The sequence below is a fragment of the Megascapheus bottae genome, chromosome 32 (genome assembly GCF_031878675.1).
Source record: "Megascapheus bottae isolate mThoBot1 chromosome 32, mThoBot2.hap1, whole genome shotgun sequence".
NCBI lineage: Eukaryota > Metazoa > Chordata > Mammalia > Rodentia > Geomyidae > Megascapheus > Megascapheus bottae.
Window position 1 is genome coordinate 4,062,684 of NC_143540.1, and position 26,384 is coordinate 4,089,067.

General features: G+C 40.4%; 1 protein-coding gene across 1 annotated transcript in view; it reads left to right on the forward strand.

The window, feature by feature from the left end:
- Window positions 1-26,384, forward strand: part of Stag1 (STAG1 cohesin complex component) — a 152,341-nt gene that overhangs the window by 530 nt on the left and 125,427 nt on the right. The gene's annotated exons all lie outside the window — the stretch shown is intronic.

The following is a 26,384-nucleotide window of genomic DNA, read 5'->3' on the forward strand; positions in this document are numbered from 1 at the left end:
CCCCCTCCTCCTCCTCCGGGAGGTGACGGTGGACGCGGCGGGGCACCCCAACATCCCGCTCTCCTTCCCCACCCCTCCCCGCGGGCCCCGAAAATCGTTGTCCTCGCCCGCCCGCCAGCCGGGGCACCGCGGCGACGGGCGCTGAAGCCTTTGTGGCGCGCTCGGGCCCGCGGCCAAGCCCGCCCTCCCCCCGCCTCCCCGCCCTCCCCCCGCCCGGGCTCTCCGGACGGGGCCGGCCCGGGCCCGGGCCCCGGCGGGCGGGCGGGCGGGCGGGCGCGAATGCTTCCGTCGCCCTACGTTTCTGCGGTGGTTTCCCCCCCCCAGCATCCCCCTCCCTCCCTCCTCCCTCCCTGCTTCTCTCTCTCTCGCCCTGTGGCGTCACATGACAGCGAGCTGGGGCTCTGCCGTGGGGTCGGGTGTGTGTGTGTGTGTGGGGGGGGGGTCGTATAGCGTGGCCCAGCCTCGCGTGGATGTGGGGTGGGGATGGGGTGTGTGTGTGTGTGTGTAAGGGGGGAGGGTGGTGACCCGGGCGACCTGGGGGAAGGAGGGAGGGGAGGAATCGCAGCCGCGCTTTCCCGCTATGTCTCCCCCTCCCCTAAGGAGGGTAGGGGGATCTTTAGCGAAACACGTCCAAGCCAGAACACTGCCCTCCTCCCGTCCCCTTCTCCCCCTCCACGCTCGTTTCCCCCGTTCTCCCCCCACCAGGAGAGGAGGCCAATAAAAGTTGTTTTCCCTCCTTTTTCGGGGAGGGGAGGGTGGGTGGAGAACTGGCAAACTGTGGAGTGCCTGGAGTTAGACCTCAACCTCCCCACTCCCCTCCCCTCCAACTTCTCTCCCCCACCTCTCTGGCAAGATGCCTAGTTGGGTGCTTTGCTGTTGTGCTGCTGAAGGGACCCAGGCATTTTCCGGTTTTAGGGGATTGTCACTCTCTCCCCCGCCTCCCACTCTACCTACGTTGGAAATGTTACCCAGTTTTTTTGCACATGGCTGGCGTTTGTAAGTCACGGGGGGGCTTTTTTTTGAAAGCTTGTAGACACTTCCCTCCCCACTCCTCCCCCCCCATGCTTGTTGGGAATTTATCTGCTGTTAAAAGTTGGTTAGTGATGGGTGTAGTTTATTCCTAACTTCTGGTGGTGTTTGGAAACCACCGTGCTTTTTTGCCTCTGAGCAGACCGGGTTTGCAAAGAAGTATCTCTTAACTGGCCAAAACAAAACAAAAAAACCAAAACCCCAAAACGTTGTATACTTTATAACTTACACGAATTTGAATGTGACTCTTGTACCTTGAGTTCTCAGCGTGTGTATTTTGAGGAAATTGCAAATTCTGATGGGGGGGGGAAGAAAAAGCACTTAATGAAACATCCATAAGAGTGAAAATAAAAACAACTTCTTTACTGTGTGATATACTGTGTTCTCACACTTATGATGGATTCAGGCTAAAAAAAACCAAACTAGACCAAGGAGTAAAATGCTGAAGGAGCCAGAAATATTTTGTTGCTTTTCATTTTTGAAAGCACAACACAGATTGTTACTTAAATAAAATTGTAGAAGCCTACAGGTGTTTTTTTCCCCCCTGTATTTCCTTTAAAACCATACATTAGAAAGATGGCTTGCACTACTACTTGGGTGAGGCGAATGAGTCTCAAGTGTGAGGAATTCCTGGATAGCACCAAGACCCCATCTCTGTTGCCTGTGTACTTGGAATAAAATTAATTTAAACGCGTGGTCTACCAGTGGTCATTTCTATAAACTGCTCTTGGGTAGAAAGAACATTCTCTGGATTCAGTTTTGTTTTGTTAAATAAAGCTAAGTAATGTTTAAAAAGATGTGAAATAGGCACAATAATGTCACCTAGACCCCTTCCTTAGAAGAGTTACACAATTAACTGTTGTTGTGAATGACTCTTGATGCCTTCAGGGAGCTATGGTGTGGGGAGAATCCTGAGCTGAAGCTTTTTCAACCATCTCCCAGTTTTTGTTTTGTATGGGATTTTACTCATGAAGTCTTATTTTCCTCATCTGTAAGATGGGGTAACATGGATAGTAGATTACTCAGATGTATGTGGAAAAAAAATCTTATAAAATCCTAAAGCATAACATTTATAGTTGTGATGCTCCCCACCCCATTTGGTTGTAGGTGCGTATATCTTCATTATCTCAGTAGTTGCATAGTTTCAAGGAGATTCGCCCTCTAAGGAAGGGTTACATCCCTTTCCTTTTTAAATTTCTACCTTATGTCCTTACAGAGGGTAGTTTATGTGTCTTGTTTTGGAGCATAACAAGTTAATACAAATATAGTAGCTTAAAACCTATTTTAGTCTCTATAGATGAGAAGTTTGGATATAGTGCCAAAGAGCCAGAAATAGAGTGGTGACTCAATTGGTAGAGTGCTAGCTTTAAGCAAAAAAAATATCAGCGATATTGCCCAGGCCCTGAGTTCAAGCCCTAGGACTGGCACAAAACAACAACAAAAACCTCAAACACCAGTACAAACAAAAGGACCAGAGGCATGGCTCAAGAGATGGAGCACTTTTCTAGTGTATGTGTGTGTGTCATTACACTAGTGTACTACAGTAGCCTGATTAGGTCAAGTCTTCTAAGATAATCTTTTTGATGAACAATTAAGGATCTTAATTACCTACATAAAAGATCTAATGCCATAAACATCAGCACAGAAAAGCTATCCTATTATAGCTATAGATCTCGTTCTATCCTCAAGGGGATTATAGAAGGGTCATTAGAGAGAGTCTTGCCCCTGCATGGGGCAAGAAGTATCATCCCAAAACAGTAACCTCATTTGATCTTGCTTAATTTCTTTGCTTTTGCTCTTAGGGATTAAATTCACTATCTTGCACATTTTTAAACAAGTATTCAATCACTGAGTTTACATCTTTACATCTTTATTTTTTTAAGATGGTCTTACTCTGTAGTCTAGCTGGCCCTGAACTTACGACTCTTCTGTTTTAGATTCACTAGTCCCTAGATTGCTTGGCGAAGATTATGTAATTTTTGTTGTTCCTTAATACTTGTTGTTTTACCCCTATTATACATTGGATTAAATTTCAAGAAGGTTAAGGAGTTTAAATGCCTTAGGTTGAACGCTTGTTAAGTAGCAGGCAGGTTCACAAATTCATTGCATCTGACTGTTGCTTTGATTATTGGTCCAGCAGCCAGTGAAAGAGGGAACTCTTCAAGTAGTTACTTGAAACAGGAAGGAGCATAAATTTGGCTATTGGATTTGGTTTGACAGTCTAAGAAATAGAGCATGAGTTACAGTAGGAGATGGTTCTTGAGGTAGAAAGTAGGGTGTACCTAGAGAAGGAAGGATGAGCTTTCCTGCTATTTTGATAGCCTAAAAGGACCGGATCCCAGTTTTCTTACCCTAATGCCTAGGTGCTTTCATAGTTAGATCAGTTGGTCTCAAACCCTTTCTCCACACATCCCAGTTGCTTCCTTTGGGCTTTTTCTTTACTTGAATCTCTGTCGGACATCTCAAGTCCTGGGGGCTCATTTAGACTATGTCTCATTGTGTGTAGACTAGAGTGACTTTGAACTTGGTTTTGTAGCTGACATTGGCCTGAAATTTTGCTCCTGCCTCACAGAGGCCTACTGAGGGCTGAGTTTACAGACATGTGCAACCATACCCAACTAAGTCTCGTCTTTTTAAAAAAATACAATCTTTTGTGTTGCTGTCATAAATGACACAGCAATGAGTTGCCCAAATGTTCTGAGTCCAATTAAACATAGAGCAATAGCTTTCTGACTTGGGTTACAGTTACAAACACATCTTGCATTGGAATCGGGACAGATAACACATATGAGGGTAATGTGTTTCTTGAACTAATATTTCATCTTTGTGAAGGAGACTTTTCTTTTGTAATATTAAATTTATTTGTAAAGGTGATGTGCAGTCGAATTACTGTTTCAAAAGTCAGATAATGAGAACATTTCTTTGTAGACATTGTCACTCATTCCTTCCCTCTCTCCCAGTTTTTCTCTCCCATCCCTCATCCATAAGTTGTATGAGATGATCTTCTGACTTTTTCTTTTCAAATGAAGAATGGCTGGTGGCATCTAAACTAAGAAATATCTTCAGTCACAACAACAAATAGTTGGAAAAGTGTTGAAGTGTAGTTCCATTGTGATCAGGAAAGTTCAGTGTAGAACTCTCAAGAAAGAACCATTTCATTTCCATTAGGCTGGCACATATTAAAAAGTCTTGATAATACCAAGTTTTGAGACTATCAAGAAATTATACTACCCTAACTACTTGTGGCAGTGGTACAGATTGATAACAATTATTTTTAGAAGGTGTTTTCTGTTGGTTGTGGAGCTTGAACTCTGAGCCTGGGCGCTGTCTCTGAGCTCTTCAGCTCAAGGCTTGCGCTCTACCACTTGAACCACAGCACTACTTCCTCATAACAATTATTTTGTGGAAATTGCTTTCTTTTTAGTAATTGTATTTTAAACTTAGCAATTATAATCTTTGCATTATCCCCCCCCCCCCTCAGAGTTTATGGGGCTCGAACTCTGGGCGTGCATGCTGTCCCTGAGCTCTTCAGCACTCTACCACTTGAGTCAGAGCCACTTCCTGTTTTCTAGTGGTTAATTGGAGATAAGAATCTTATGGACTTTAGTGCCAGGCTATCTATGAATTGCAATCCTCCCATCTCTGCCCCCTGAGCAGCAGGGAGTACAGGTGTGAGCCACCATTGCCCGGCTCTTTGTTGTATTATCTCTACGAAAGTAATTTTTATACCATATTCCAAGATACGTGCAAAAAAAAAAAGTTGTAGTAGCTTGATAAACTGAGTGTCCTTTGTGGTAAAATGGATGATAAGTATACTTTTCCAAAGTTATGGGTAGCAGGGTGCCAGTGGTAACGCCTGTAATCCTACACTGTACTTGAGAGGCTGAGATATGAGGAATGTGGTTCGAAGCCAGCCTGAGCAAGAAAGTTGGTGAGACTAACTAACCGGCCAAAAGACAGAAGTGGAACTGTGGCTCAAGTGGTAGAGTGCTGGTCTTGAGTGAAAAGGTCAGGGACTGAATTCAAACCCTAGGACAGGCATTGGAAAAAAAAAGAAAGCCAGGCACTGGTGGTTCATGCCTGTAATATTAGCCACTCAGGAGGCTGAGACCAACCAGGGCAGGAAAATCTGTGAGACTCTTATCTCCAATACAAAAGCTGAAAGTGGTGCAATGGCTCAAGTGGTAGTGTTAGTCTTGAGCCTGAGAAACTCAAGGATAGTATCCAGGCCCTGAATTCAAAATCTCCATGGCTGGCATAAAAAAAAAAGTACTCTTGGTTCCTGCAATGAACCAGTTTGGTCAGTGTATTCTTTTTTTTTTTTTTTTTAAAGTTTTAGTACTTTGTTACTAGTTCTGGATTGTGTATTTATATACTTTTATAGTTGTATTGATCTTTGTTAGGTTTAATATAATGAAATATAGGAATTTTTCCTTATGGAAAGAGCTTGTATAATATTGGTATTGATTTTTTTTCTTGAAATTTTCTGTGTGAGTTTATTTTTTGAAGGAGGCTCACTGTGTAGTCCAGGCTGGCCTAGAACTTCCTGTAGAGCCAGACAGGTCTCAAATGACCAGTTTTCCTGCATCAGCTTCCTGACTGCTGGGAATTGCAGGCATTTTATACCACCATGTCACAGAGTTTTTGGTAACAAATGCAAATCCATTTTAGGGCTGTTAATATTTTATCATATGTCAGTTTTTAAATCAGCGGTCTTTAACTTGTTAGGCAGGTATTCTGCTGGCATTTCAAAGGGACAGGGACAGCTTTGCTAGTGCTTTCCAAAGTAGTGGCTTCTGTATCACTAGTACCAGCATGAACTGGCATCTTGTTAGATATACAGGTTCTTCAGCCCCATCTTAGCCATAGTTAGGAGTTCTAGGGATGTTTTAATGGATGTGTTAGGTATCTATCATGTGGCTCAAGTATGAAAAACTATTGTAGCCTACCTCTTCAGGATATGTTACTTGGGTTTGTTTGGAAAAGGGGTCCCAAGGAGGAGTGATTTAAAATGCAGACCTGTAAGCTGTGACCAGAGTGCCTGAGGCCAGTGGTTGCACATTAGAGTTGCCTGAGGGACTGCAAAGTCCTGGGTTTAGCTGGCTTCCTTTCATCTCTAGTCCAAAGAAAGGGTGTGGGGCGGGGAAATCTGGGAGCTTTAAAACCATACCAGTGCTCAGGGTTTACTGCAGCCAAGACCATTGACTCCATACCTCTTGAGTTCAGATCCTCGGAGGGTGCTGAACCATAATGTGGACAGGGTTATTTATCAGCTGTCAAATATGTCAAATATGAAAGGTAGCACAGCAGTTTATGTAGGTTTTACATTTATTTCACTGGTGAGGTTGAGAGGTTAAAGGACTTTTCTCCCAAATCCAATGGGAATTAGTGAGTTTGAATTCAGGCTTTTGTAGCTCTGAGTACTGACCGTTTTAAGCAATTAAAACAGCATAACTCCTTCTCCCCCATGGGGCTCATGTACTTGCCTGAGAAAATGTATCTTTGAAATTTTGCATTTTTTCCATTTAAATGTAGTTGTATCAATACCTGTTATTTGTTACCAGTATTTTCACATTATAGTTCTAGTGTTGATATCTCTAAATATAATTTTTCTAATTAGTACTTTAAAATTAGGCCAGCTGGGAGTTTACTTAGGTAGCTGAGGCAGAGGGCCCACCCTAGGCTAGCCTGGGCAATATAGTAAGTGTCTTTGAAAAATCTGCTGGTATCTATCCACTTCCAGATCTGGTTGTTACTGCATTAAAGAAGCATATTTTACCGGATGACTAGTTTGCTTCTCTAATCAATGTAAAATATTGATAATTAAATTTGGGCTTAATTACTCTTCTAAGCATGGTATAATTCATTCAGTTTGTTTAAGGTATACCTGATGTAGAGTAGACAGAAATCAAAAATAACAATATGCTTGGTTACCACTCACATTAGTGTAACTTACAATAAGTTACCATCCAACCTTTCATTTGGGTGTTAAATTGAAACATGTTCTTTGTCACATGTCAAGATTATTACATTGAAAAATACTTTGGGTTTAGTGTACTTCATAAAAAATTGGGAAGATAATGTGTGTTGTCTTACCAAGCATTGTCATTCTGTGGCCTGATAACAGTATTGTGTATTAGAACTTTCTTCAGTGATGGAAATGAATGTTCTGTCTATTGTGATAGCTACTAACTTTAATGATGCCAAACCCCCAAATAATATAACATACAAAAACAATACTTCTTACCTGCCAGCCACTGTTGGAAGCATTTTTTGTATACACATTAACTCATGTAAATCCTTGTGACACCCTTTATGAAATGGGCACCGTTGTTCAGTTATAGATGAGGAAATAGAGAAGTGAAATGATTTTCTAGAGATTATATAACCAGTAATGAGGCAGGTGTGGGTTGTAGATCCTGGTACTCTGGCTACCTTTGTGCTCCAGTGATAATATACTCCTTTGTCATTTTCTTTCTTTCTTTCTTTTTTTTTGCCAGTCCTGGGCTTGAGCTCAGGGCCTGAGCACTGTCCTTGGACTTTCTCAAGGCTAGAGCTCTACCACTTGAGCCTCAGCACCACTTCTGGCTTTTTTCTATGTATGTGGTACTGAGGAATCAAACCCGGGTCTTCATGCATGCTAGGCAAGCACTTTAACCAGTAGGCCAAACTCCCAGCCCCTCCTTTGTCATTTTCATGCATATGTCAGATGTATAGGCAGAATGCTTTCAGAGAAAAGGCTATTAGAAGGAATTTAGAATTAATAATTGTGTTCTAATTATTAACTAGACATGTACCTGCTTTTTACTATATGAGTCTAATCATGGAGTTTATGTAATACTTTACTTTCTATAAGTCAACTTACATAGTAGGTTTTTTTAATGACCAATTGGTATTGTCAAATAATTTATTATTTTCCCTTGAGCCTAATTTAGACTTAGTTCTAAAAAATTGAATTAATATATTCATTTTACTTACTGAAAGAAACTGAAATGTAATTCTGAGTTCATTGTGATAAATCAGCTTTGGCTTTCAATGGCTCTTTGGAATTCCCTAATTAGCATATGAAGGCTCCCAGTTTTTGTTTTTGTTTTTTGTTTTTTTTTTTTGCCAGTCCTGGGCTTGACCACAGGGCTTGAGCACTGTCCTTAGACTTTCTCAAGGCTAGCACTCTACCACTTGAGCCTCAGCACCACTTCTGGCTTTTTGCTATGTATGTGAGGTACTGAGGAATCAAACCCGGGTCTTCATGCATGCTAGGCAAGCACTCTACCACTAGGCCAAACTCCCGGCCCCTCAGTTTTTGTTTTTGTTTTTCATCTTTTTCTGGAGGTTAAAACTCAGAACCTGGCCACTGTCTTTACCTACTCCCCGTGTGTGTGTGTGTGTGTGTGTGTGTGTGTGTGTGTGTGTGTGTGTGTATTTTTACTGTAATTAATAGAGAGGTTACAGTTATATTTGCCAGATAGAAGGTGCATTACTTCACAGACATTGATACCCTGTCTTTAGCTTTTTCACTCAAGGCTAGTGCTCTACCACTTGAGTCACAGCCTTACTTCCAGCTTTTTGCTGGCTAACTGCAGATAAGAGTCTAATAAACTTTCCTGTCCAGGCTGTGTTTGCACTGCAATTCACAGATGTCAGCTACCAGTGCCCAGCTCCTTGGCACTATGGATTTAACCAACTTCAGTTAAAATATTAGGCACCAAACATATATTGTTCTGACTATACTGAACAAGTATGTACTTTTATTGCCATTAATCCTTTAAAATACAGTATAATTATATTTTAATAGCCTTTGGATTGTATTATTATGAGTTGATTTAAAATGCTTGAATGTGTGTTTGTGTTATGAGCAATGATGTTATTGACTATAAGGGCTTGAGTATGTGTTGAAAGAGAGGCAGATACCAAAGGACCATGCACATCAGTAACTAACCTGTGTAATACAGTGTGGTATGTTCCAGGAACCACACAAGGGGAAGAGAGAGTATCTCTCAGAGTTTTGTTTTTAACTACATTCAGGCCAATTTGGTGATAAAAATGTGGTTAAAGGTGGGGAATTGGGAGATGGCTGCTTGAGGGAGAATAAAAAGGTTCATGAGATGGAGCCTCAACCTGTGTCCAGTGTCTTGGTATATATGTGCCAATCACCCCTAGCCAGAGGGGAAGAAGAATGCATGGGGAATATTGGATGTAGTGGCCCTGCCTGTCATTCTAGTGATACAAGTGACCACAAGGAGGGTTGTAGTCCAGGTCTACTGGGTAGAAAGTGGGACCTTATCTTGAAAACATAACCTATACAGCAGGGATTGGCAGACTGAACTGGCAGAGAACCTTCCTAGCCATCCTCATGGCTTAAAAAAAAAAAGATTAAAAGGAGTGAGCCAATTATCCTTTCTCAGGTATCTGTGGGAAGCATTATGCTTGCTGCTTTAAAATGCATAGCCGTTATTTGTCAGATATAGCTGTTTATTAAACCCCTTCAATTACTTTAGATTGATTACATGTTAATTTGATTTGTACACATCCCTTCAGAGAATAGGATATTGGCAAAGCTATTTTATAGACAAAGACCTTGTTAAGCTTCTCTTTTTTCCTCCTCCTCACCCCCTTCCTCCCAAGGTGAGTGTGGTCACACATACCGGTGAAGAATAAGATGATGAGGTGATCACTGATAACTCACCCAAATTAGTTTTGTTCATTTAACTTATCCGCCAGAAAATAAGGCAAAAATTTATTCTCAATTGAGAGAGTAACAGTCACATAAAGAGTCATATTCTGTAACAGGTACTAAGAAAAGACTAAGGAATTGTGCTGGGAAATAATGAGTTACATCCACTAGGTAAGGAACAGGGAACCATGCATCTGTGAGGGTGTGAAATTTAAGCTGAGACGTGCAGACTGTGTTAGGCAAGGGAAATAGCAAAGACAAACTAGCAGAAAGCTATATTTACTGTAGAGAGTATAGTGCAACATGAGTATATTGTCATTCTATGAGGTTAAAGAAATAGGCAAAGTCTAGATTATTGTAGTTTATTTGGGAGTAGATAAGACTTTAAGAAGGGCAGGGCAGATTTTATTCTAAGTGAAATGAAAAGCTGTGAGTTTTTAGCAGAGGACTTTTTTTTTTGTTGTTGTATTTAAAAAATGATATCCTTTTAAGGTGAGTACAGCATGTTTGCCTAGTATGAGTGAGATCCTAGATTTGATCCTCACTATGACACAAACAAATCAAATTCTGGTGCAGTGGTTCTTAAGTGATGGTGACGTGGCTGTATCTCAGAATAGAGACTAAACATGCTCCTAAACATTTTATTGTTTTGCTTCCTAGAACAAAGAACTAAGTGGTCAAAGTAACTGTAGTGCTGGAAACCTTAAAGACACATCCAGAGGTGTACGTCACTCATTTCTTAGGTGCTTCTAAATTCAGTCAGTTTGACAAGCAAGATTAACCATCACAAATGAGAAAAAGGATGTGTTAAGGGTGAATGGTGATCCTAGTTTAAAATGCCAGCAGAGGGGGAGAACAGGAATGAAGTGTTGTGATTATTAAAATCTCACTTCAGTGACTGGATGGGACTTGCCTTTACTAGAAAACTGGCTAGAAGACTCAACCCTAAGAAGAAAGCATGTTCTTGGCTGTAGTACTGCAAGGTCTATCTTGAATCACACTCCACACTTTGAAATCTTTTATCTGTTGTCATGCATTTGGTAGTCCCTTCTACTTTCATTTGCATTACTTAACGTGTGACAAGGTGTCCTTTGACTTGTAATTCAGGAGCAAAAACACGGTTGTTTTGTTTTGTTTTGTTTTTTCTTTTGGCTATCCTTACATCCCGTTTTTGGTTTTTGTGAAAACATGGAATTGGGATAATTACAAGCAGTAATGAATATCTGATTTATTGACCTCATTTTTTTTTTTTTTTTTTGCCAGTCCTGGGCTTGAGCTCAGGGCCTGAGCACTGTCCTTGGACTTTCTCAAGGCTAGAGCTCTACCACTTGAGCCTCAGCACCACTTCTGGCTTTTTTCTATGTATGTGGTACCGAGGAATCGAACCTGGGTCTTCATGCATGCTAGGCAAGCACTTTAACCACTAGGCCAAACTCCCGGCCCACTAACCTCATTTTTTAAATCATTTTGTACACAGTGAAGGATAACATTTATAGATCAATATTTAAAAATACGCTTTAAAGGTAGTTAAATGCAACATGCATGGGACCAGCATTGCAGATAACTCAATGATACTTGGTTAACCTAGACAGAAACAGACCTAATTATTTTGTCATATACCTTTACTTTAAGCATGCAAACATATATATTTTGTTTTTCTGATTCTTGCCTCTTGTTTTAAAAATACTACTCAGGATTGAACTGGGGGCCTTTTACATACTCAATAAAGAAGCAAGTATTTTATCACTTGCATAACATCCCCAGATAGCCTTTTGTATTTATATTTTGGTTTTGAGACAGGTTCTAGTGGCTTAATGCCTATAATCCCTTATTGTTCAGGAGGCTGAGATCTTGTAGTTGGAAGCAAGCTTGGACAGGAAAGCCAATGAGACTGCGTAATCACCAAAAAGCTGGAAGTCAAGCGGTGGCACAAGTGGTAGAGTACTGGCCTTTTTTGGGGGGAGAGGCAAAGCGCAGTGACAGCACCAAGCCCCAGGACTGTCACAATTAATTAATTTTGGTTTTGAAACAGAGTCTTGATGTACTACCTTTGCCTGGACTAGCCTCCAGTTCCAGCCTCAGTTCTTAGTTGCTGGAATTATGGGTGTTTACCACCACATCTAGTCTTACTTTTTGCTTTTTAAAGGGTAACATTGATGTGTGAGGTGACCGGTGTGCTTACAGTAAGTTTTATTAAGAAATTGGAAACCAGCTGGGTGTGGTGGCTCACTACTGTAATCCTTGCTGCTCAGGAGGCTGAGATCTCAGGATCCTGTTTTAAAGCCAGCTGGGATGGGGAGAGGGGTGGCCTGTGAGACTCTTATCTCCAGTTAATCACTAGAAAACAGGAAGTGGGGTATAGCTCCAGGGGTAGGGCAGTGGCCTTGAGCTAAAGAAAAAGAAAAAGAAAAAAAAATTGGAAACCTCCTTAGTTGATTCAAAATATTGGAAAAATGTAGAATTTACATAGAAATGTTGAGTAATATCTAGATTTGCAATTATAATACTTAACACATTTGCTTATTTCTATTTGGAACCTTTCTAAGGGATTGGAACCTATTTCAAAGAATTCTTTAAAAAGGAAATTTGATTGTCAGCCAGGAACCTTTGTCTTCAAAAATAATAAATGGTGTTTTGCTATAGAAGACCTAAACATTTTGAGATTTTAAATTTTTTCAACATAGACATTTGACCATCTTTCACAGCAGAGCTCTTTCCCACCCCACCTCTATGTAGTGTGCTGTGGTCTCAGACATGCTAGGAAGAAGACTTTGGCATGTTTGTACCAAGTATTATCCTCCCCTTGTAGTCTCTTTTTGTATCTAGACAGATTTATCTACCTCTAGAAGTATGTTCATTTGCTTTGCAATTTTGTCTCCATTGCATCTGCCTAACCAAAACCCAAATATAGATGAGTTTATCTTTCTAACTTGGCCCTGACCTGCTGAGCACAGCTGGAGCAAGAAAGAAACCTTGCAGACTGGAGCTACTAAATATTTGTGCTCTTCTCTCTCTCTTAATTTGACTCTTCTGTATTACCCAGTAATCTTTTTTTTCCTATCCTCTCTTACTGATAGCAGTTACTTAAAAACACATTGGGTTTTTTTTGTAGCTTCCTTACCCTACCTGTCTCTGTTAGTAGTTGAATTCATCTATTTGCAGAAGCTTGTATTTAAGTATTAACTGTTTTATTTCTGGAAGATGTAAAAAAAAAGATTGAAATGAGACCAACTAAAGATCACTGTGACATTTGTCATGTCCATCTGTTGGAGGAATACAACAAACTAAATATACATTTTGAAGCAAATTGGAATTATGTTTCTTTGTAGTAGTTTTTGTTGAATGTGCGGTGAACTAATACTAGTATAAAATAGTTTTACGTAGTAGCTAATTTTTTATTTTTAAATTAATTATTATTATTATTTTGTGACGGTCATTGGGCTTAGAACTCTGGGCCGGGCACTGTCCCTTTGCTCTTCAACTCAAGGCTAGCTAGCATTCTGCCCCTTGAGCCACAGTGCTACTTGCAGTTTTCGGGTGGTCAATTGGAGATAAAAGTGTCACAGACTTGAGTGCCTAGGCTGGCTTTCAACCAAGATCCTTAGATCTCAGCCTCCCGAGTAGCTAAGATTACAGGCGTGAGCCACTTTACCTTGCTGTACTGGCTAAGTTCTTAAAATAGTTTTGTTTTAAACTTAAGGAAATTATTTTGTTATATCAAATCTACCAAATAAATGTCACTCATCAACTTTATCATTGTGATGAGGTTTTACTCATTTGACTACCTTCCACACTAAGTTATTAAACATTTCCCACACTGAAAGTTTCTCTGTTTTTACTGCCTTTGCCTCCTCCACTTGTACTCATTAGTTAATTTGATACTTTACTGAGTGGTTTCTATAAGTTCTCATTAGCATGTACACCTAGAGTTTAGACCTAGACGGGCTAACACATGCTAGTGCTGCGGCTTAGCTTTAGGCAAAGCCTGCTAATGACACTTTACTAGTGGCTGCTGCTGCTATCACATTTCCCCCTTGTTTCAGGAATTCAAAGAATAGAGCCCACAGATTGTGAAGGGTGTTCAAAAAAGAAGCATCTCAGTTGAAGGCAGCTTCTTTTCTAAATGGCTGAGTATAGTGGCTTTTATACCCTGTACTGTGCTCTGATTGATCACCCATATTATCATCTGACTTTATTGACCAGTCCTCTCCTCAGGGTCATAGGGCGGTTATCTTTGAAGAGATAGAAAAGGGGATAAAGGAGGGGTGGGGGCAGGATGTTTTATTTCCTGCTAGAATACTTTGGAAACAGTGATATCTTTTGCTTCTGGTTTTTGCTTGTCATGCCAAGATGCTGTTCCCAGACCTAGGGCCCTAACTAACCCACTTGTTATTTTGATTTATTTTTTTTTAGCAATAATAATTAATGATGATTATTATTACTATCGTTTTTTATTGATCATGGGGCTTGAACTTGGGCTTGAGTTCTTCTACTTAAGTTAGCACTCTATCATACTGCTATTTCCAATCTTCTGTTGGTTAATTGGAGATAAAAGTCAAAGCCAGCCCAGTCTGTCCAGGCTAGCTTTGAACCATGATCCTCAGATCTCAGCCTCCTGATAGGTAGAATTGCAGGCGTGAGTTACTGGTGCTTGGCACATAATGTAGTTCTTGAAAAACAATTTATAATAGAACCTGATCATTTAATTACTTCAGACTCCTGAATAGCTAGGCTAACAGGCATGAGACACTGGCACCAGGCAGAAAATATTTTCACCCAGAAGTAGTGACTTGAAGTCTTGAGGAGTCAGTTGGGATGAAGTCATCAGATTATTGATATACATTGAGAAATTAATTTTTGGCCTGTGTTGGTCAGTCAGTACATTTTTCTTATAGGAAGACCTATTTGTTTTGGTAACAAATTACAATATGAGGATTGATTAATAAACCTGGAATGAACTCAAAACAAGTTGGACCCTTTTAATTGTCAGTGTTATTGAGCTCTGATAGTCTGACAAATCTTTCTGAACAACAGCAGATCTGGGTCATGACAGTCTCCTGGGGCTCTGCTGGAGATAAACTGCCAAATTTAATTTGTTGGAACACTCTTCACTATTGAATTAATTTGGCTTCAGCTTCATACAGTCATGAGCAAGGTCTAGGTCCTGCTTCTCATGCCACCATTCTTGAATTTTGTGTATTTACTTTCCTCCTTCTACAGATGGTTGTTGTCTCTCCCTTTCTCTTCCTGTTATGTCTGATTATTCTTTATTTAATTCTTAATGTTAACTCCAACTTTAATATATTTTCTATAATTTTTGTTTTCTGTAAAATGAAGTAGATTTATTAGTATTAAAATACTAAAACACCAAAGTCAATACCTATTATACCTTAGCTTCTGTTTTAATTGTCTCATTGATCTATATAAACTGCTCATCTGTTCTGAACCTTAGTCCATATATGAAAATCAGGGACTTAAGTGTATAGTTGGGGATTAGGTTCTGTGTCTGTGGGTTTGGTTAGCAATTTATTTGCTATTTATAGAAGAGCTCTATTATTTAAGTCACACCTTTCCTTCCAGCATTTTGCTGATTAATTGGAGTCTTTCAAAATATCTGCCCAGTTTGGCTTCGAACCTTGAACCTCAGATTTCAGTCTCAGGATTACAGGTGTGAGCCACCAGCATCTAGCTTAAGTATGTTTTCATTAACTAGCTTTTATTTGAATGAAATGAGTACAACAGTGTTAGACATTTTCATGCCCTATTATGTGAAGTGATTGTTCTTGCCACATAATTGTTTAAGTTGGATTACCTATTTTTTATTTTCTGGAAACTTTTTGTTCTGAGTATAGGTTCTGTTTAAATGGGTTGTTATCTCTTAATCTTATAGCTTGCTTATAGTGTTATTTTAAATGATATTTTCTGGTGCAAGTAAGTTCTTACATAGTGACATCAGTTTTTTTCTTTTATGCTTAGTGCTATTTGGGGCCTGTTTTTTTTTTCCCCCAAGTCCTGGGGCTTGAATTCAGGGCCTGAGTGCTTGTCCTTGGTTAGTGCTCTACCACATGAGCCACAGCGCCACTTCCAGCTTTTTCTAGGTATGTGATATGGAGGAATTGAACCCAGGACTTTGCTCATGCTAGGGAAGCACTCTACTACTAGGCCAAACTCCTGGCCTCCTAGTTTTTTTTTTTTTGTTTGTTTTTTTTTAAACTTGGGATTTCAACTATATTATAGAAGCTTTAGTTGTCCATGTATGTTTGTATATCATATCTAAATATGTTGAATTAATTAATTAATTAATTATTTTTTTTTTTGCCAGTCCTGGGGCTTGAACTCAGGGCCTGGTCACTGTCCCTGAACTACTTTTGCTCAAGTCTAGCATTCTACCACTGGAGCCACAGTACTACTTCTGGCTTTTTCTGTGTGTGGTACTGAGGAATCAAACCAAAGGCTTCATACATGCTAGGTAAGCACTTTACCACTAAGATTTTTATATATGTGAGTAAGTGCCATTTGGATATTTATAGCATCACTTCTGCCAAGTGCCATTTGGATATTTATAACATCAACTCTGGACCATACAAAATTACCAATATAGGAAGGTGTCTGAAGACAGCTGACACTAAGCACACATCTCTCTCTCGTGAATCAAATGCATTTTGGGATGCCTTTCATGTCCTGTGGGCCAGGCATGCCTCATCCCTGGATTGTATTGTCAATTTTTACTTTTTTTTTTTTTCAAATGAATATATAGTACTTCCAGAATCATTTATCATTGAAAATTAAAAGACTTCCCAAATTGCTCTGCAGTGCCAGTTTTTTGTAGTTTTGTTTAGGGTCTCATAATTGTATGTAGCTCAGACTGGCCTTGAACTGACTAGCCTTCTGCCATGCCTCCTGAGTTCTAGTATCACAGTACTGGAGAGTTAAAAGTTTGAGGCCAGCATTTGTTACGTAGGCCCCTATCTCCACTGAAACCAAACTGGTATTCCAGAAAGGAAGGAAAAAACCAGAATCCTACCAGATTTCTAGGAGTTCATAGGTCCCCCAGATTACTTCATCATTTCACAAGTAAATTCTTTGATGTCTGTCTGAATTCCCAAACCCCTTTTTGATTAGGGAGAAATTTATTTAAGGTGACAAAAAGAACCACATTTCATCTCTGTTGTAATGCTACAACCTAACTTTCCCAAGTCATAAATGTGTTTCTATTAGGTGTAATTATAAAGTAGGTATATAGTAAATACACAAATGCTTTGAGTAAGTAGCAGAATTTCATACACATTTCAAAGCTTTTATGATTCCTTCTGGGTTTTCAGAGCTGAAGACTGAGCTCAGGGCCTTCCACTTACTTGGTAGGCAAGTGCTTTTCTACTGAGCTAAATCCCTAAGTCTGCTTCCAAGATTCTTAATGACAGATTCCTTTTAGGGAACTGGGAGAGATAACTAAGCTTCTCACAGTAGTGTAAATACTAATAGGATAAGTGGTGACATTTTCTCATATTAGTATTTGATGGTTTATGTTGATTTCAGTGTTAACTTTCTTTTTTGGTGCTAACACTGGGGCCTTGTATGCTTGGTTGGCTTTTTTTGTTAGAGCTGGTACTTGTCCACTTGATCCAGATCTTAACCTCCACTTTTTGCTGGTTAATCAGAGGTTAGAGTCTTGTTGATTTGTTTGTGAGGCTGGCTTCTAATCTTGAATCTCAGTTCTCAGCCTCTTGAATAACTAGGATCATAGGTATGAGCCACTAGCTTCTGGCTGGTTGTGTGCGTGTGCGCGCGCGTGCGTGCACATATGGCTGCCTGTACTAATGGTGGGAAGAGTAGGCTTGTTAGATGCCTGGTGAAGGTGTCAGTATAGGGTTTTGTAGACATTGAATTCAACTCTGGACTCTGGGAAAGGCTTTTGTGCTAGAAAAACAATATTAACAATCATTTCAGCTGATCATTATGAGATTAGATGTGGTTATTCAAGGACTGCATGTAGACAAAGAAGATCCTTTGTGGTTATTGTGCAGAGACTTGTTCTCCTAATTTTAGTGATTGGCAGGGAAAGGAGAATTTAGCATAGCACTAGCAAAGGAAGACAACTAGGATGTCTTAAGATGTCTTGGAGGCCCACACAGTTTCAGGTTTGACTAATGCTGTTGATAAAATCAAGTTAAGATGATTAAGGATTAACCATTGAGGGGCTGGGAATGTGGCCTAGTGGTAGGATGTTTGCCTAGCATGCATTAAGCCTTGGACTCGTTTCCTCAGTATCACATACACAGAAAAAGCCAGAAGTAGTGCTGTGGCTCAAGTAGTGGACTGTTAAAGACAGTGGGACTCTGTGTGAGTGAGTGAGTGAGTGAGTGTTTGTATGTGTGTAGCTCATTGGAACAATACTTGACTGATGTACACTGGGCCCCAGGTTCAATCCCTAACAATAGACTTCCTATTCTCTCTAGCCCTTGAGAGCAAAGGGACAAGGAAGGGGGGAAATGAAGGAAGGTAGGGAGGAAGACAGGAGAGATGTTGCAGAGAGAAAGTTTAGAAAGTTCTTGCAGTCATTTTGCTGCGAACATGAGCAAAGAAATAGCATGGTGTATATCTAGAGTAGAGAATGGGCTAAACGCGCAACGTTTTGGGACTTGTACCCAGTGCCTGATGTTTTCACTCATTGGCTTCTGGTGTTCCAACTGAGCCATGTCTCCAATCCCTAAGATAAAGGTTGCATTGTTGTTGTTGTTTGGTAGATGTGGGGCTTGAACTCAGGGCCTACCTGCTGTTCCTGAGCTCTTTTTTGCTCAAGACTAGTGCTCTGTCACTTTAACCCATAATTACACTTTTTTTTTTTTTTTTGAGTTGTTAATTGGAGATAAGAGTCTTTCAGGACCGGGAGCATGGCCTACTGGTAGAATGCTTGCCTAGTATGCATGAAGCTCCATGGGTTTGAATCCTGGGTACTACATACACAGAAAAAGCTGGAAGTAGTGCTGTGGCTCAAATGGTAGAGCACTGCCCTTGCAAATGCCCAAGGACAGTGCCCAGCCCAGCTCCCTTCCCCACCCCCATCCCCGCCCCCAAAAAAGTGAGTCTCATGGACTTTGCTGTCCAGACTGGCTTTGAACTGAGATCCTTAGATCTTGGCTTCTTGAGGCTTCCTGAGTAGCTAGGATTACTGGAGGGAGCCACGAGTGCCTGGCACAAGTATTTTTTTTGTTTTTTTTTTACATTTTATTTATTTATTTATTTATTATTGTAATTAGTAAAAGGGTGACATGATATTTGCTAGATAGAAGGTGCATTAATTCACCACAGATATTTTTTTTAAAGAATTGAAAATATTCCAGGTGCTGTGGCTCCTGTAATCCTAGCTACTCAGGAGGCTGAGATCTGAGGATGGTGGTTCAAAGCCAGCCTGGGAACTAAAGTCCATGAGACTCTTATTTCCAATTAATCACTAGAAAAGAGGAAGTGGGGCTGTGGCTCAAGGGGTAGGGTGGTAGCTGAAGAGCTCAAGGACAGCGCCAGGCTCAGTTCAAGCCCCATGACCCACCAAAAAAAAAAAAAATTGAAAGTATGTTTCTGTATTGATGTGATAAGAATGACCTAGTAGAGTGAGAATCGACATTAAAAAAGTTTGAGGGAGGGCCAGGAGTTTGGCCTAGTGGTAGAGTGCTTGCCTAGCATGCACGAAGACCCAGGTTCAATTCCTCTGTACTACATACATTGAAAAAAGCTGAAAGTGGTGCTGTGACTCAAGTGGTAGAGCTCTAGCCTTGAGAAAACCCAAGGGAAGTGCTCAGGCTCTGAGTTCAAGGCTCAGGATGAGCCAAAAAAAAAAGTTTGAGGGGAAAAGGGGGATCAAGGGAGGGTGATAGAAGAGGCGAGTCTGATTAAGGTACAGTGTATGTATATGTGGGTATTGTCATTTTGAAACACACTTGTACAACTCAATGCCAATAAAAAATGTAGGAAAAGGAGAGAAAAAGTTTGAGGAATCATAGCACTAGAGTTTTTTAAGGCAGTTATAGGAGCAGAGGCAGAACATATGGGTGTGGGTGTTGGTGAGTTGGGGATGTCTGGGGCTTTTAGTTAGGGAAATTTTCCAGTGTTTTCAGTTTTCTTAGAGAAAAGGGAAGAGTAAAGATTTCTTAGAGAATTGAAGAGATTGAATGAAGGTGGAGTACTTTTAGGATGATGGAAAAGTAAATGCTCAGGGGCCGGGAGTTTGGCCTAGTGGTTAAAGTGCTTGCCTAGCATGCACGAAGACCCGGGTTCGATTCCTCGGTACCACATACATAGAAAAAAGCTGGAAGTGGTGCTGAGGCTCAAGTGGTAGAGCTCTGGCCTTGAGAAAGTCCAAGGACAGTGCTCAGGCCCTGAGCTCAAGCCCAGGACTGGCAAAAGAAAGAAAGAAAGAAATGGCAACCCCTTAATAATAAAATGTTTAAAAAAAAAAAGAAAAGTAAATGCTCATTTATATACTTTTCTGAGCTATATAAATACAGTGAGGATTTCCCTTTACTATTTTTTTCTTTTGCGTTTTTTACTCTGGGCCTGAGCTTTTCAGCTCAAGACTACTGCCCTACTCCTTGAGCCTCAGCTCCACTTCCCATTTTCTAGTGATTAATTGGAGATAAGAGTCTCACGAACTTTAGTGCCCAGGCTGGCTTTGAACCTCGATCCTCAGGTCTCAGCCTCCTGAGTAGCTAGGATTACAGACGTGAGCCACTGTGCCTGGCTTCCCTTTATTATTTCTGCTTCCTGAAAGGCAACCACTGTTAATGGTTTTCTCTGAACCTGTCTGTATCCTTCATTCTAGCTGCTTAAACATGTACCCGTAGTCCATAGCCAGGTGCTGGTGGCTCACTAATCCTAACCACTCACGAAGCTGAGCTCTGAGGATCATTGTTCAAAGCCAATCCAGGCAGGAAAGTCAATGAGACTCTAATTAACCACCAGAAAACTGGAAGTGGAGCTGTGGCTCTAAGTAGTAGAGTGCTAGCCTTGAGCAAAAGAACTCACGGATACTGCCCAGGCCCATGTGCCAAGCCACAACTGCCAAAAAAAAAAAAATACAGCTATTCTTCATATAGATGAAGAATAAAATATAACTTGAGTTCTGTAGTGGGTTAAACAGTGGTACCTTTCCCCCTAAACAGAAAGGTATATCCAAGGTTCCTTTTTTTTTTTTTTTTTGAGGCGGGTAGGGTCCTGGACCTTGAATACAAAGAGGATAAGGGGTAGCACCCAGGCCCTGAGTTCAGGGCCCAAGTGTGGGGGGGAACCCAAACTAATAATTGATATCTCTCTTAAGATATGATATGGGTTCCTATAGCAACAGTTATCAAGTGATTTTTCTTAACCCAGGAGTTTCTGAAAGTACCCTTTATCCCCCCCCCCCAGTGAATCCTGTTTCATATTATGAAGCAGTAAATGAATTTCTAAAGAACATACCTTGAAGGACACATTATTTTGTTTTCCTGATATTTATAAAAACATAGGAAAATACTCCTCAAGGACTGTAGTTTGCTATAAAATTGGGGTTCCTCTTTTTTTAAAAAATCCGTTGTGCAGAAATAAAAAATGTTGGCAGAGACTGTTCCCATGGAGACTTGAACAAAATATCTTATTGCTGAGCTTCTTTATCAATTCAGCCACTCATGTTTTACATGAAGGGACAAGAAATTGTCTTCTATTTTGTTTAATTAAATAATGTAACAAGGAAACTCTGGAAAATAATGTTTATTTATTGTTACTTATACATTTTAGTCTTCTTATTTGCTAGTCAGCTGTCTTACTGGAAAGATCAATTTTTTGGTTATGTCTGCCTGTAGTTGGGTGCTGGTTGCTCTCCCATGTAAACCTAGCCACTCAAGAGGTGACTCTGAGGATCGTGGTTCAAAGCCAGCCCAAGCAGGAAAGTCTGTGAGATTCTTATCTCCAGGTAACCACCAGAAAACAGGGAAGTAATGTTGTGGCTCAAAGTGGTAGAGCACCAGCTTTGAGAAAGAAGAGCTCAGGGACAGTGGCCAGGCCTGAATTCAAGTGCAAGAACTCTGTCTCTGTCTCTCTGTCTCTCTGTCTCTGTCCCTCTGTCTCTCTCTCTCTCCCTCTCTCTCTCTCTCTCCCTCCCTCCCTCCCTCTTTCTCACACACACATGTGCACACACGTGTATGTGCATGTATACGTATGCATGCATGTATGCATATAGTGTGGATGTCTCAGACCTATAGTCTGGAGAGCTTTAGTACAATCTTTGCCGGACGGCGCTGGTGCCTCTCGCCTGTAATCCTAGCTATTCAGGAGGCTGAGATCTGAGAATCAAGGTTCAAAGCCAGCCCAGGCACAAAAGGACCTGAAACTCTTATCTCCAATTAACCTCTAGAAAATGGGAAGTGGGGCTTGGCTCTAGGGTAGGGTGGTAGCTCAGGGACAGCGCCCAGGCCAAGTTCAAGCTCTATGACACACGCGCACACACACACACACAAGTGGCCATACTTGCCATTCTTTCACATCTTACAAAGCAAGATCTTTTAGTCGTTATTGAGCATGGTGACAACTATCAGTGTCATATAGGGCCTTTATGATACTTACTGAGGTTTTTTTTGTTTTCTTTTTTCCTTTAAATCATGCAAGGGGGTTGAATTCTGTCTAGTGCTTTTCTAGTAGTGAGATAACACATGGTATATTTGATCGATTTAGAATGTTGAACTGTTTTATATTCCAAGAATTCTACTTGGATGGTGATACATAATTTTTATTTTTGTGGTGCTGAGGAGTAACCCAGTACCAGTGCTACCAGTACTGCTGAACTATGTTACTGGCCATACAGTCCTTTGAATTCAGTTAGCTTGAGTTTTGTTGAATCTTGACGCATTTTAAGACTCAAAGTTAGCCTTTTTTTTTAGAAGCAGTGCTGGGGTTTGAACTCAGGGCCTCATACTTGCTGGATTTTGTTCGTTGGCTGTGCTTTGCCTCTTGAACCATGCCCCCAGCCCTACTTTTTATTGTTTGTTTTGCATATTTAGCCTCTGGATTGCTTCAAACTGGTCCACTGGACCTCAGCTTTCAGAGTTATGATTACAGATTTGATCCACCGGGGTCTATCCATGTGTTTGTTTTAGAAAATATAATATAAAATTGGGCATTAGTGGCTCATGCTCATAAGCCTAGCTATAAGGAGGCAAAGATTGGGAGGATTAGAGTTTGGGACCACCCTCAATAGTTTGTAGGACCCTTTCTCCATAGCTGTGTGGTGATGTTTTCTTGTTATCTTAGCTTTGGTGAGGAGATACAGGCTAGCCTAGGCAAAAAATATAAAATAAAAAACCTTAACTCAAAAAGAATCAAAGTGATTAGGACTGAGGTATGGCTGTAGTAAAAAACATGCAAGCATGAGGCCTTGCATTCAAACTTCAGTAACACCAAAAATAAAATAAAGTAAGTAGTAGGCAAAGATAAAACATCAGAGTGACCAAGAAGAAGGGTGTAGCAGACCCATTTAGTGTCCTGTGAAAACATTCTCAGTCTTAGAGTTGTGGGGCAGGACTCCTTCTGTCTGAGGACCTTTGGCTGCTGAATGCCACTGTCTCAACAGCATTAAGCCAGAACTGTTGGGGACTTGCTGCTTCTTTATTCTCATCCTGCTGCAGAAGCCACACATTACAAGCAAGGGAGGACTGGAGTTGGTATATCACTACATAAGATCTCTCAGCCCTTTATCTAGCTCTGGGCCCATTCTTTACCCTGATCCCCAGATTTCCCAGCAGAATTAAGTTTCAGCTGTCTACAGTGATAACTGACCTAATAGAACACCAGTTCCATTTCTTTTCTTTCCTAAACTGTAGGTTGCTTATTGCTCCACCTCCAGTTGACAGAGGGGGGGGGAGGAGGAGACTATTGAGGAGATAGTCTGAAGATTCTTCAGTTAGATACATCTCAGAATGTTGTGGTGTAGCATAGGAATAAGGCAAAGTTGACTTCTGCTTAAAGTTGAAGCCATCAGCCAAAAATTTGGTAAGCAAGCACACAGAGCAGGCAGGCTAACTGCTCTCTTTTTACCCCTAACCCAATAAGGCCTCGCTTCTCTGCTTGGATTGGCTGAGCTCAGGTTCATCATCTCTGAATTAACCGAATTTTATTAATTCCACAACTAAGATGTCGTAGCAGGAAGAGGATGTAACTACAATGTAAACAGGGAGTGCCAAGCTACCTGGCCAAAGCAGGAACTTGTCAAAAGCAATTTTCCCAAGTTTGATAGAAAGGAAACAACCTACTCTGATAGGAAAGACAGCTCTTCTCACACTAACTGCATTAGAACTATGTTTCTCTTCTGCTAGGGTCTGTGTAAATAGTATTATCTGTTATTCTGTGGGTTTTCCATTATATAATCTGTCATATGTTGTACAAGCTTTTTGTGGCCACGACTAAAAGAAGAATCGGTAGAGCATATTCTTTTAAATGAATGCTTTTTTAATTTTCCTTTTTACTAATAAATATCTTGGAAGGAATTACTGTATCTAAATTATAACTTGTTATTCTTTGCATAGCTCTATAATGAATGTTTCATGTTGTGTTATATAAAGCACTCTCAGATTAATGGGAATGTAATCTAATGTTCTTGGTCATTTTAATGTGTCTTTGAATATATGTCATTATATCATGATGCTTATATTTTTGTGATGTATATTTTCAGGAATAAAATGATTGGGTTAAAGGGATTTTATATTGCTTGCCAGAAGTCCTGGCCTTTTGCTATCTAATTGGATGCACAATATACTAGACTTTTCTACCTGGGCTGTCTTATAACTTTCAGATCTCAGCCTTGGGAGTAGCTGGGATTACAGGTGATTTCAATCTTCTTCATTGCTGAATAATACTCAATTGTGTGTGTGTGTGTGTGTGTGTGTGTGTGTGTGTGTGTAGGTGTGTGTGTATAGATAGATAGATAGATAGATAGATAGATAAAGATATAGATATTTTCCTTATCTGCTCAGTTGTTGGGCATTGACACTGATGCATGGCTTACCTATTGCAAATATGGAATTTTTTTTTCAGAACAACAAACATTATTATGGAATTAGATTAGTAGTGTTTGTACAATGTTTACATAATTGTGTGTATTTTAAAAACTACTGAATTGTATAATTTAATGGGGTGAATTTTATGTTTTGTCAGTTATATTTGATTTTTACAAATGAGTGACAAGTTGTATCAGCATGTCTTCCATACTGGGCAGAGTTCTGTCCTTGCTGGTATTGATTCACTGGTACAGTGTGAGGACAGACTCCTCCATGATTAATTCTTGGCCTTTGTCTTCTGTTTGCTTGTGTTGTAGCTCTGGACATAGGAAGAAAACTGGAGCAATAACTGTACCAGGAACTTAAAAACCGCCTTCACATCTTAGTGGATCCAAATTGTCATGTCAGTATTCATGGTTACTGTCTTCAGTGACCCAGGACAAAGTCCATGCCATGTGGCTTTTGGCTCTCAGGAGAGGCTGGCACCTTCCTGCCTCATCGACTGCAAGGCTGGCAGGTTTTCACGCCATGCTATCATGTATGTTCTGTTTCTTTTGCATATGCTTTGTGACCATGGTAAGCACTATCTCATAACAAGTTTACAAGACAGCCCGTTATGGTCACAAATGCAAAAGAATAGGAAGTAAAACCAGTTTTTTAGGTCCAGCATATCTCTAGATAATTCCTCTGATAGCATTAGCAAAAATGTCATAATACACTATGAAAGATAAGCCCTAAAAACTAAAAGTGCTTTTGAAGCAGGAGTTTAATGAGAAAATAATGCACAAAAAATGAGGAGCAAGTGTCATACCAGGGGAAAATTACAAATTAATTTTCATGCTCTGTAACTTCTGATGTTTTAGACACTGACTCACTGAATCCAGATCTCAGTTAAAACATATTTCTGGAAATCCATGGCACAACACCCAGAAATGGTTCTCGGTCCCCCCCCCTTCATTCTTGTTACTGTCACCATTGTAAAGCTGGAAACAGCGTTTTTAATCACTGAGTGTGTTTCATTGCAACAGAAGATGCTAAGTTAGGGAAGGAGTAGATGCTGGGAGTTGACTGTGGCTGCATTGAGGGTATAGCCTGTAATGACAGCCTAAGAGGCACTTGAATCTTTTTGTACTTCAACATGGTAAATGTGTATGTGACATGACCACATTATATACTCAGTGGTGAGGAATTGGAGCTTTGTCTTCTTTCATTCCCAAATAAGATGAGAATGATCCCTTATCACTTATTCAGCTTAAGTACCAAAAGACCTTGCCATAGTAGAGGGAAATGGAGAGAAATGAATGGTATCCAAATCCAGCCTTATATTCTAACCATTAAAAAGAAAAGAAGTTGGGGGTGGGGGAGGGAAATGGGGACAAAAACATGAGAAGGGGTATCAATGTGTGAGAAGTAATACACCTAGTATCTGGTGAATGTAACTGTAACCCCTCTATATATTACAATACAAAAATAAACTTTTTAGGGCCGGGAGTTTGGCCTAGTGGTAGAGTGCTTGCCTAGCATGCATGAAGACCCTGGTTCGATTCCTTGGTACCACATACAAAGCAAAAAGCCGGAAGTGGTGCTGAGGCTTAAGTGGTAGAGTGCTAGCCTTGAGAAAGTCTAAGGAAAGGACAGTGCTCAGGCCCTCAGTTCAAGCCCAG